Source organism: Cetorhinus maximus, chromosome 11, assembly GCF_964194155.1.
Source record: "Cetorhinus maximus chromosome 11, sCetMax3.hap1.1, whole genome shotgun sequence".
NCBI classification, from domain to species: Eukaryota; Metazoa; Chordata; class Chondrichthyes; order Lamniformes; family Cetorhinidae; genus Cetorhinus; species Cetorhinus maximus.
The window spans coordinates 15,590,448-15,603,209 of NC_135889.1; positions in this window are offsets into that span (position 1 = coordinate 15,590,448).

Below are 12,762 nucleotides of genomic sequence, written 5' to 3' on the forward strand. Positions count from 1 at the left end.
CTTTACAGATAGCTTATCAGTGCCACCTAATCAAGCAGTAGCGCAGGAGTATGAAGCCCAAGAGGAAGGAGAGACTGATGGTGATCAAACACAGTGACTTGATTTGACACTCGCAGCCGCCTGCTCAGATACTGCCACTGCGCATTCTTTAGAGGTTAGTACAGGGTCCAAATGTGCACATGTTGAGTCACTGGGCTTGAGTGGTACAGTCCAAAGCCGGGCTGTCTAGGCTCAGATCTACTCGAGGTTGTCCTGCAAAGATATCTGCTGTCCCCTCCACTAAACACCAGCAGCTTCGTCCAGCCATGCAGCAACCACTAGGATAGCTCTGCATGGGAGCATTAGGCCTGGAAAAGGCACTTGCAAGACAGGCACTAAGAGAATGTATAAGGGTGATTATTTGAACTTTGTATGGAGTATTGGATGGTTTATTTGATAAAATTAGTTTGGAATGTTGTTTTGTGGTGCTTTTATTTCAGCCAAGACACTGGGACGGTCAGTGACAGAGAGAAGGTAAAGTGGATAACTGCTGTAGAATGGGGATTTGGGATTGGGTTTACTAAAACCATAGATTGATGAAGCAATCAAGGACACCCTGGCTGTGATGTGCTGGTTGCCTCATCACTTCCTCCCGCTTGTCCTCTTTTACTTCCTCCTCCTCCTAAGCTGCTCACCTTATTCCCGGTGGCAAGGGTTGTGCCGTCATGATGGTGGTATTGTGCGGGATGCAGCAGACCACAATGAATCATGACACAGGCTATGGTGAGTGTTCCTCCAGCAGAGTCCAGGCAGCAGAACCATTGCTTCATCACCCTAATTGTCCGCTCGGTAATGTTTTGTGTGGCAGCCTGGCTCTCACTATATGAGTGCTGGGCATGTGTGGTTGGGTTGTGGAGGGGAGTCATGAGCCAGGTGTAGAGTGGATGGCCCTGGTATTCCAGCGGCTGCACTGATTTGACCTGGTGGCTCAAAATACTTCATGAAGAGCAGACTTGTGCAGAATGCATGCGTTGTGACTGCAGGCATTCAACTGAATGATCTACTCCACATAATCACACACCAACTGAACATTCAGAGTGGAACCTTTGTGATTTCAGTACCTCTTAACATTTAGATAAGTGCAGCGCCACAAAGCTACGTGTGTGCAGTCAATGGCTCCCTGCACCATGGGGAACTCTGCTATCGCTGGTCAGAGAGAACAATAATGCACTCACCTCTCCTGGCATAAAGAGCGTCAGTCACTTCCCTTGTGCAGTTGGGAGGGTGGGGGTGGGAGGCAAAGTGGGCAGTGTTAAAGATGTTGCCTGCTCCAGTCTGGTTGGATCCTGAAATGAAACAATCATGGCTTCAGTCATCTTCTCAGCTACAAGCAGTGCAGTCCTTGCCTTGCTCTGGCTGGATGAGGTCTCTTGCGGAGAACCCTTCTCCTCCTCCTCCTCCGCCCTGTGTGAACAGCTTGTCCTCCTCTGTGCTGCCTCTGCTCAATCTCCTATTCATGCTGCAGCCCAAAGGGGGAATAGGAAGTATAGCATCCATGACTGAGAGCAATTGATCAGATTAGAACCCTTGAAGTCAGAACCATGAACTTCACCATATGCAGCTTCACTCCCTGTCAACCTCGCCAACTTTAAACAGCAGCAGAATACCCATGAAGAGGTCTATTGGTGCAGCTGGTGTGACGCTGCCTCTGAACCAGAGGCTCCGGGTTCAAGTCCCACCCCAGGATTTGATAACCAAGGAAGCTGCGTTCGTAACATGGCCAAACAGGTTGATTATCAGCCTGCAAATCCTTCCAACACACGCTGAAGGCAGGGGTAAGAGTGGGAGAGATTCCCGGTCATCCATATGATGGAAAGAAAGTTGCAGCCTCTGAGTCACTGTCCATAGTTCCAGACTACAACATGCATATATGTGTCAACTCCCTGAGTGAACTGTCAACACACCATCACCAGAAAACTCAGAGCCCTTCTACAACCTGAGTCAGTAGAAGTCAATCAGCAACTCACCTGTTGATGTTAAATGTATCAGTTGAGGTCAAATACATATAGGTGGAGAACATTGGTTGGCTGGTTACTTGAGCACATATAAAGAGACACTGACTGATACAAGAGTTGAGTGGAGATACCCGTAACATTTTACTCTATTAATAAATCTTTTCCAATTAAAGGCTGGCTTTAGTTTCTTCCTTCACCAACTGGCTAACAGGAACATAATAGATAATCCCTTTAAACAGCGCTGGTATTTAGGCGTGCTTCAGAGAGGATGTTAGCTGGAGCATTGAGATCAAAAATGGCTGGTCTGGCATCAAATCATCATTACACTCTGACTGGCATCACGATCTACCTACTCCACAGGCATCCTCTTACTGCCTGTGTAATGCCCTCACCAAAATGGCACCCATGGCACCAAAGCAATGGAGCCGAGTTTTGAAGCTATTGATGTGATTTGCTGAAACAACTATCATTAAATTTCAGTCTAAATGAGTCCACAGGGCCAACCATCAAACATTGTTAGTGAAGGCATAAATGTTTCCCCAATTTCTAACATTGCTATTTTACGCAATAATAGCACTGGCATAACTAAATAACTGAATGGGTTCCAAAATTTTTAAAAATGCATCTTTAGGCGATGAAAACTTCTTAAAAAAAAACAGATGTCATTAATTCAGTGACCACATTATCAGCATTCTTACCCTTCACCATGTAACACAATCCTGTTTGGAAAGACAGGATTTTAGTTGCTCAGCCCTTTTAAAATAAGCACTGTTGCTTCCTAGCCCAATCTCATTGGAATAGGGGGAGGTCATTCAGCACTTCTAGCTTGTTCTGCCACCATTAAATTAGGTCATGCCGATCTGTAACTCAACTCCAGCTACCCACCTTCATTCCTGATCCATTAAATACCCTTACCTAACAAAAAACTACCAGTCTCGGTTTTGAACTTTTCAATTGACTCCCAGCTTGAACAGCTTTCTGGCGGGGACAGAGTTCCAGATTTCCATTATCCTATGTGTGAAGAAGTGCTTCCTGACATCGCCCCTGAACAGCCTTGCTTTAAATTTTAATGCTATTGCCCCCTTGTTCTGACTTCCACACCAGAGAAAATAACTTGTCTCTTATTGACCCTATCAACTCCTATAATCCTCTTGTCAGCATCAGGAACACACAGCCTGAAAAGAGCATGGAAGCTGATTCCATAAATAGTTTTAAAAGGGAGTCTTGAGGCTAAGGAACTTATGGGGTTACAAACAAAAAGTTGGGTTGTGAGACAAAGCATGACTGCTCCTTCGAACAGGTAGCACAGGCAAGATGGGCTGAATGACCCCCTTCTGTTCTGTCTATGATTCTTTAATTAAACAACTCAATTAGATCGTCCTTTAAGATTCTATACTCAAGGGAATGCACACAACAGTGTATACCTACATATATTTCAGAAAATGTTTTGTTAAATTACTTAGTCCCATTTTGTGTTTGAGAAATATTCATTACCCCTTCAAGGGCTTTCTGTTTTATTCTTTTGAAGTAGTTTGACCTGGGGTTCAGTTTGTACAGTACAATCAACGGATGTGCCCGCTTGTTACCATAGAGATGACAAATGAGTCAGGCTCCTTGACTAGGAGACTCCAATTTCATACAGACTGTCCAAATTTCTTTCAATATACACCAAAACAAACAAGACAAATTAAGGTCACATTAAATCCTCCAAGTTTTTGCTGGCACAAACTTAAGATGAACTTCACTAATGCCTTGTATTAAACTAGATGTGCCTGGTTATCAACAGTATTCACATTGTGTGTTAGGCACAGATGTTCTGCGAAGAGTGGTGATGAGGACAAAGTACAGCCTGGCAACCCTTACTGCACCCCAACAGAGAGGTAATGGTTTGCTAGCGGCTTGTGTCAGCCATGGTTCAGTTGGTAGGACTCTCACCTCTGAGATACAAGGTTGTGTGTTCATATCCCACTCGTGGGCACAAAATGAAGACTTACTGACTCCCCTGTGGAGGACTGAGAGAGTGCTGCTTGATTGGAGATGTCACCTTTCTTGGTTAGACCAAGGGACCATCCATCATGCATCAGAAAACCTCAGGTACCTGTCCAACTCCCTTGTTCAGAGGGCATTTAAGAGTCAAACACTTTGCTGTGGGTCTGGAGTCACATGTAGGCCAGGTAAGAACAGCAGATTTCCTTCCCTAAAGGGCATTAGTGAACCAGATGGGTTTTCACAACAATGTCGTTGTTATCATCAGATTTTTATTAAATTCAAATTTCACCATCTGTTGTGGCGGGATTCAAATCCAGGTTCCCCGCAGCATTACCTGGGTCTCTGGACTACCAGTCCAGTGACAATACCACTTTGCCACTGCCTACCGGTGCTTATTTTAAAAGAGTTGAGCAACTAAAATTCTGTCTTTCCAAACAGGATTGTGTTACACAGTGAAGGTTATAATAAGAAGTGAAGAAGAAGAAGAAAATAGATTACCTGGTCATTATGATGGTGCTGTTTATGGGAGTTTGCTGGATGCAAATTGGCTGCTGTGTTTCCTACATTTCAGAAGCATGTCATTGGCTACAAGCACTTTGGGATGTCTGGTGGTCGAGAAAGGAGCTATATAGATGTGAGGGGGACAGGGAGAGGTCCCAAACAGGAGGTACAGGACAGGGAGAAGTGCAAAAAGGAAGTTCCAAGTGAGGGAAGAAGACAGGGGTCAGAAACAGGAACCAATAAAGTTAAGAAAAGGAGAAACAGGCTCTAATTAGAGAAAGGGCTGCAGGGAGTAGACCTTAAGCAGAATGGGCTCAGAAGAAGCTCTAGTGTTCAAAGAGAACTCAAAAGAAGCCCAGAAGTCCTGAGAAGACAACCAAAAGTTAGTAACTCCATGCTGTGGGGCTTTGGGGCAAAGGTACACCTTTCGAGAAGTAGTGTTCTGCTTGGCACAGCCGTAGAGGTGAAATTGTGCTTGTAAGTTGATGCCTGAGGGCATTTATTGTGTAGTGTGGCATGTTTGACCATAGTTTGCTGGCTAATTCACAAGTACATCATACTTACACTGAACAAATTGCTGGCATACAGTATCTGATATACACAGCCATGAATAAGTTCTTGAAGAAGAGAAGTGAAGAATCCCGCTCTGATTCAAATGTGGCTGAAACAGCAGAACCACAAGAGAAAACAGTGACAGAACAGCAACAGCTACTTGGCCTTTGGCTGATGCCTCTTGCCCTGTCCCAGAATGCCTAATTTGCAGGGAGAAGATCTCAAACACTGCAATGGTACCAAGCTGAGGCACGATTTGAACACAGAACGCTGTTTGCTCTCCAGCAAGGATATACAACACTTCAAGCGCCTGAGTGAACAAAACATAAAGCAAAATCAGCATATGCTGCAGTGTGTGTGGGTCTCAGATAATGCACAGGAGGCAACTTACCTGCTGGCTGAGCTCGTAGCGAAATGGAAGATGCCATACACCATTGCCGAAACCCTGGGTAGAATCTTCGGGTCGGAGTGCGGGGGCGGGCCCCACTCGCCGACACGTAAAATGACACATGGTGACGTCGGGTGTGTGTCCCTAAGTCACCGCGCGTCATTCTGATCCTCAGTTCAGCGGAGTCGGCTGCGCGCCCACCCATCTGTCAAAGGCCTATTGAGGCCATTTAAACAGCAATTAAAATAATTACAGAGATGCCCATCCAACCTTAAGGTCGGCGGGCAGGCGAAGAGCCCAGGCGGCCTTCACATTTATCATGAAACCTCATCCACGGGCAGGATGAGGTTTCATGAAGTGTTTTTAAATTGAATGAAAGTTTTTATTAAAGTTCATTGACAGGTTCCAGTTCATGTGACACCGTCACATGAGGGGACATGTCTTAAAATTGTTTTTTCTGTATTAAAATTTTTAAACATTAAACTAATCTCCCTGTGGCAGCTCTGTGCTTCAGGGAGATTTCTGGGTTCTTTCTTGCGCATGCCCGAAAGAGCGCACTCCCCGACTCCCCCCACCTGCACAGGGAGCGATCAACGCTTCCTGGTGCGCATCACGCTGGGCGGGCCTTAATTGGCCCGCCGACGTAAAATGGCAGCGCGCAGCCAAGAAAATTTCCCCCCTCTAATTCTACCAGTAAGCAAACATATTGTGAGAGTAATGTTAGGAGTTGATGCTGCCAAAGAAATCGACAAAGTTCGTCCTCCTGATAATACAATCAAATTGCTTATTGATGAGATGCCGGTTGATATTGAATAGGTTCTTCAAGAGTAATTAGAAATGAGTGGAAAATTTGCCTTGCAGATTGATGACTCCACAGATATTAGCGGACACTGTCAGCTCTTAGCCAATGTCAGGTATGTTGATGGGGATTCTATCAAAGAGGATTTCTCCTTTTGCCAAGAATTGCCCGGTCATGTGACTGAGGAGGACAACTGTAATGCTGGAACTGTATAAAATGCTGGTTAGGCTACCACTGGAACTTTGTGCACAGTTCTGGTCACCACGTAATTGCTCTGGAGACGGTATAGAGGAGATTTACAAGAATGTTGCCAGGTCCCGAAAATTGCAGCTATGACAAAAGATTGGATAGGCTGGGGTTGTTTTCCTTGGGACAGAGGAGGCTGAGGGGTGATCTGAATGAGGTGTACAAGACTATGAGGGGCCTGGATAGAGGAGACAGGAATGCCCTGTTTCCCCTAGCAGAGAGGTTAATTATCAGGGGACACAGATTTAAGTGATTGGTAGAAGGATTAGAGGGGACATGAGGAAAAACTTGTTCACCCAGAGGGTGGTGGGTGTTTGGAATCTACTGCCTGGTTTGGTGGTGGAGGCAGAAACCCTCAACTCATTTAAAAGACTCCAGGATCTGCATCTAAAGTGCTGTAACCTGCAAGGCTACAGACCCAGGGCTAGAAAGTGGGATTAAAATGGGTGGCTAGTATTTTATTTTTTATTTTTGGCCAGTGCAGACATGATGGGATGAATGGCCTCTTTCTGTGCCATAACTTTTCTATGGCTCTTATCTGGAGGAAAACAACCTTAACTGGACCAAGTGCAACAGCATCTGCACTAGCGGAGCAGCTCCCATGACAGGAAGAGTCGAAGGAACCATGAGTAAGGTGGAACAACAGAGTCCTGACATCCAGCTCAGCCATTGTGTCCTGCACTGTGAAGCCCTTGTTGCTAAAGCAATGCCACCTGAGTTAACTACAGTATTAGACCAAACTGGTGAATTATGCAAAATCACCTCCTTTGAAATCATGCTCGTTTACTATTTTGTGTGAAGAGATGGGAGCTGAGTACCAGGGTTTACTGCTGCACACAGGAGTGCGATGGTTGTCTCGGGGGAAGGTCCTCTCCCGTGTTTATGAGCTGTGTACCGTGCTAAAAGAGTTTCTGGCTCTGCATAAATTGCCACACAAAGGTTTAATATGTGTTGATTCTTGGTGTGCCAAGCTTGCTTATCTTTCAGATATATTTAGCCATCTGAATGAGCTGAATGATAAAATGCCAGGGAAAAATGAGAACATCCTGACTGCCACACATAAACTTCAAGGCTTCAGGTCAGAACTGACCCTTTGGCAGGAAAAATTAACAGGTGGGTCAACTGAGATGTTCAAACTGGCATCAGTGAATCCTGCTGGCAAAACCTCATCTCCACACATCTTAAAACACTACCAGAGCCGTTTGAATGCTACACTCCCTCCACAAGTATGGAAGATTTTGATTGGGTAACATAATCCATTTAGTTCACTTTCTTTTGAATCATCAAAGAAATGATCATAAAAAGAACAAGAGGAATTTGCAGAGCTCTGGATGGACCGTACACTGAAACTGAAGCTTACAGAGAGGCCTCTGGATATGCTTAGGTTGCTTGCGGGATAAGAATACCCATGTGTTTCAGATCATGCTGCAGCAGTACTCTAATGTTCCCCCACAACCTATCTGTGTGAGTTGGCGTTCTCAACACTGGCTTATGTAAAAAAAAACAAAAGGAGGCAGCACCTGTCAGTGGAGCAAGACCTGCGAGTTGCCCTGTCATCAGTTCCTCCCCAGATCAAGAGACTCTGCTCACAGGGGCAGGCCCAGGTGTCACACTAACATTGTCGATAAGATTCTGCTCACAGTATTTCCTTCATTTGTGTTTTGCTCTGATTCCATATACTTTTAATTTTAATTTCTTGTTAATGAACGAGAAGAAGCTGAACTTTTCTCATCACGTTGTGAGTATAAACTTTCACACTGAGGAATGCAGACTTTAAAAAAAACCGAGAACAATTGAAATCTTTAATGGGAAACACTTATAAAATGTGTACATTTTCTGTAAAAAGTATTGTATTTAACATGCAACTGGTGATAAGACTTTCATTGTAAACTGTTTAAACTAATGAAAATTGTATTAGAAGATGGTTTGACATGTTTTTAAGAGGTTTTAGAGATAAAAGGCTTTTGCTAGAGGGCAGTTCAGTTGGAGAAAATAGGAGATGTGCCTCAAATGTTTTTATTGTATAACGATGTGCCATGTCATAAAAAAGCTTGGGAACCACTTCCCTCCAGAGATGTCAGCACAATTGGAGAGAGGGGAGAGGTGAGGGAGAAGGCGCAAACCAGCCCAAGACTTCTCTCACAGCCCTTTGGTATACACGTCAAATCTTCATGGACCTCTCACTGGACATCCAGCATCTTATGCCTTACCGACAACTCCAGAGGCTCAAGATCCGATTCAGAACAAGCCTCTGGATCACCCTGGACAATCCTCCACCTACCCGAGGCCTGTTCCACCACACTCTCTGGCAGTGCACGTGTGAATGTGAAGTGCACTCACCAGTGTGTGCGCGTAACCTCTCTCCGACGCACTAGTTCCTGCCGAGGCGCCAGTATCTGCGATGATTCTTGGTGCTGAGAGCAGATGTGGCGCTGCATCCTCCGAGGGTTCTTCCTCGTCCTCGGAGGGGAGTGGCAGAGGATGGGCGGAAGGGGCTTCTCCTGTGACAAAGAGACATAAGTAAGGGGGTTAGTAGACAACTAAAATTGCCAAACCAGTGCTATTACAAGATGCTTATCAATTGTTCTATTGTCCAATATGAGTGATGAGTCTTTGCAGACATTATGTGCACTTGATTAAGCATCTGAAGATTCTCATGCGTCTCAGCAGAGTCTTCTAAAGTGGCAGACCGCTCAAGGTCTCAGCCGCACAGAGGACGCCCGCTGAGGTCACCCAGGGCAAGGGAGGTGTCAGATCAGCCGCCTCTCTCCAGTGCAGCAGCAAGAGAGCGGGGAGCACTGTGCTGGAACATACATCAACGCTTTAGAAAAGATCCACATTCAACACAAAGAGAGACACAAGGGTGACTTGCTTATTGTTTGTTGTTAATAATCCTTTCATGTTTGCAAATAAACACACAGCTGACATACCCTCATGCTGATGTTTTAATTAGGTACTGCGGCTGTGGCACTTGGACCTGGAGGTTGAGGAGAGCTTGAGAATGTTGAAGGAGGGCAGGAGGAATCATGTGTTCATCCAGGGAAATGGATACTGTGTGGATATGACAGTGACAGGACTCACTCATGACACATGGGCAAAGGATTGTCCAGGTGGCTTCCAAGCATTTCTGACCCAGTGGCATTACAGACTATAGAAACCCCTGGTGTATTAAGGCATCCCTGGTGTCACGGCCATCCATAAGATCATGGCCAGGGCCTTCAACCTGAATGTCACTGTGTTCTCTCACCTCATACTTGCACTCCTCCTCCCCCAAGGACCGGCCTCTATCTGGCGTGCCCTCATCCTCCAGAGCATCCTCCCTTTGGATAGTGAGGTTATGGAGTGCACAGCAAACCATGGCCATCAGGGGCACACGTGAGGGGGAGTACTGCAATGCCCCTCCAGATCTGTCCAGACATCTGAACCTCACTCCACTATGACCCTGGTGCTTGGGTGTCTCTTATTGTTTCTCCTTTCTGCCTCAGTTCTGGGCACCCTCACAGGCCTCATCAGCCATTCCTTCAATGCATACCCCTTGTCACCATCCCTCCAAGGAATCTGGACCACTGAGGAGGTCTGGCACTTGTGAGTTCTCAAGGATGAAGGAGTTGTGCCTGCTGCCCGGGTACAGCTGCATGATCTGCATTGATGGTCACAGGCCAGCTGGACATTTACCAAGTGGAAGCCCTTCCTGTTGATGAAGGTGCAGGGCTGTCCAGCAGGAGCCTTTATGGCGACATGCATATAATCAATGGCTCCCAGCGCCCTGGGGAAACCTGCAATCACCGCGAATCCTCAAGCTTTATTTAGTTGACCCGGGACATCCTGTGCGAAGAAGATGTAACTCCCTGCCCTCCAGAACATTACATCAGTTTACACAATGGCATGCAACAGGCTGTGTGATGCCACTTAGGTCTCCACAGGCTGCCTAGAAGGAGCCTGTCATAAAGAAGTTGAACACGACAGTAACCTTCAAAGCCACAGACATTGGGTGCTCCTGCTATGCAGTTGGAGGAGATCTCCGCTGCGTGCATGTCACAGAGTGATGTGACTGTGGCTCTTGATAGGCTGAGCCTTCTCCTGCATGGAGTCTCTGACAGTAGCAGATGGCTCAATTGCTGCCTGTAGTCTCTAGTGGCTGCATTAGACCTTCTGCACCTCTGTTGAGGGTTTCTGGGTGGCTCCTGACCCTCAGGCTCTGATGCTGCTCTGTCCCCTTAATGCACCTGGACCTCCTGCTGTGCCCTCCTTCCTCTCACTTGCCTTCTCCTCCTCCTCTCCTCCTCACTGCCAATGAAACCACAACCACAACCTGTGTCTGCCAATGAAACCACAAACCCCATCTGTCAATGTAGCCCTGTGAGATGGGCAGGGACAAAACCTTGCACTCAGCAGAGCACTCTGCAATGGAGAAAAGGCCTCTATCTCAAATGATTTCAGAATGCTTAGCGTGCTCATTCAAAAGAGCACTCCCTGCAGCCACTGATGTACTAACTGCCAAATTGAGACTCTGTGCTCAGCTGCAGCTTTTAAACCCACCCTAACAAGCCTACCCATGATAAAATGGATTCCCCACATGGCATGACTCTGAATCTAAAGGTGTATCGTTGCCTTCAGAGCATATTATTGCAGTCAATTGGGTCATTAACAACTTTAATTACATATTTAATTGAGATCACCATGGTGGAGATGGGGCTCCGACTTTTAAGCCCACCCTCAGGGTGTATTATTCAAAACCGGAGTGATGATGTCAGGAATGCCACCTAACGTCATCATGTCCAATAATACGCCTCCCGATGTGGAAATTGCTCCCATTTTGGGAGAGTGTTATTCATTCCAAAGAGCGGAAAAGCTAGGAGAGTTGCATATATCTTTTCTGTTTCAAACACTAATACAATTTGCACACAGAAAAGGAATTGCTAAACACTTATCATAAAGTTAGCACCTCTGCAATCAAAATATCTTCAATGCTTACGGTGAAATTCAAATTAATTTCCTGGGCATCATAAATATAAAATAACGGTTATCCAGCTATAAATTGTATTTGGAATATCCGCCACATCATTTATAGACAAGAGAGAGTGTCTCCTCGTGATAAATTCCCTGCTATAACCACTTGATGTGCTCCAGTAATTGCATTGCATAAAACTGGATTTCTTTAATGTAGTTTAAAAAAAAATCATGTCATAAAAACCACAACCTATGAACTTGAACTTTAGCGCATTCCCTGTTGTTGTGCGAAAGATAATGGTTAGTAAAATGTCAGTGCCAAGCTAAAATTGATGAATGCCAGAGCAGCATCTGAAGCGGGCTTCTTCAGTAAAAGCCTCCAATGTAACTTTGGAATTTTTTTATTGTACATGTGCAGATCTTTTGACCATGAAATAAAGAGATAATCGCTAACTCTTTGACAAGTGCATCGGGATTCTTTTATTGAACATAATTCTTTGGGTTTAACACAACTACCTTCTTTTTCTGGATGTTAAAGCACAAGTTAAGTAGTTGTCTTTTTCCCTGCAAGTTGTTGTTAAAATATGGAATAAATTATTGCTAGTGGGCATTGAAGCTAAAATGATTAAGGACTAAAAAAGAAAGAGTTGCATTTCTGTAGCGCCTTTCAAAACCTCATAATGTCCCAAAGCACTTTACAGCCAATGAATTAGTATTTGAAGTGTAGGCACTATTGTAATGTGGAAAATGTGGCAGGCAGTTCATCAAGGTTCCCACAAACAGCAATGTGATAATGACCAGATCATTTATTTTTAGAGGTGTTGACTGAAGGGTAAATATTGCCCAGGAGCCCAGAGAACCTGCTCTTCTTCGAAATTGTGCTGCAGGATTTTTTTTTGCATCCATCTGAGAGTGCAGAGGGGCCTTAGTTTAATAACTCATCCAAAAACAGCACCTCCACCAGTACTGAACTCCCACTCTACTGCACTGAAATGTCAGCTGCGATTTTACACTCAAGTTGCTAGCGCGGAGCTTGGGGCCATAACTCAGAGGCGAGAGAGCTACCCACTGAGTCATGGCTGACATATATTTTAATTAGCTAGTAAGTAGAGTCAAGGGCACCATTTTATCATTTTGGGCCAGCAAAAGATGCATAATCTTGATAATGACATTGAAAATTATATTACCACATTCTTACGGGTACATTACACACCATCTGTTCTTCAGGTAATTCAAAATGGCAGATGAAAATTGAAATATTATAATTAAAGTTTGTTGTGTGGCGCAATGTTTTATAAACATTATACACAGCAACTAATCTTTATCCCTTTAATGGGTTAAAT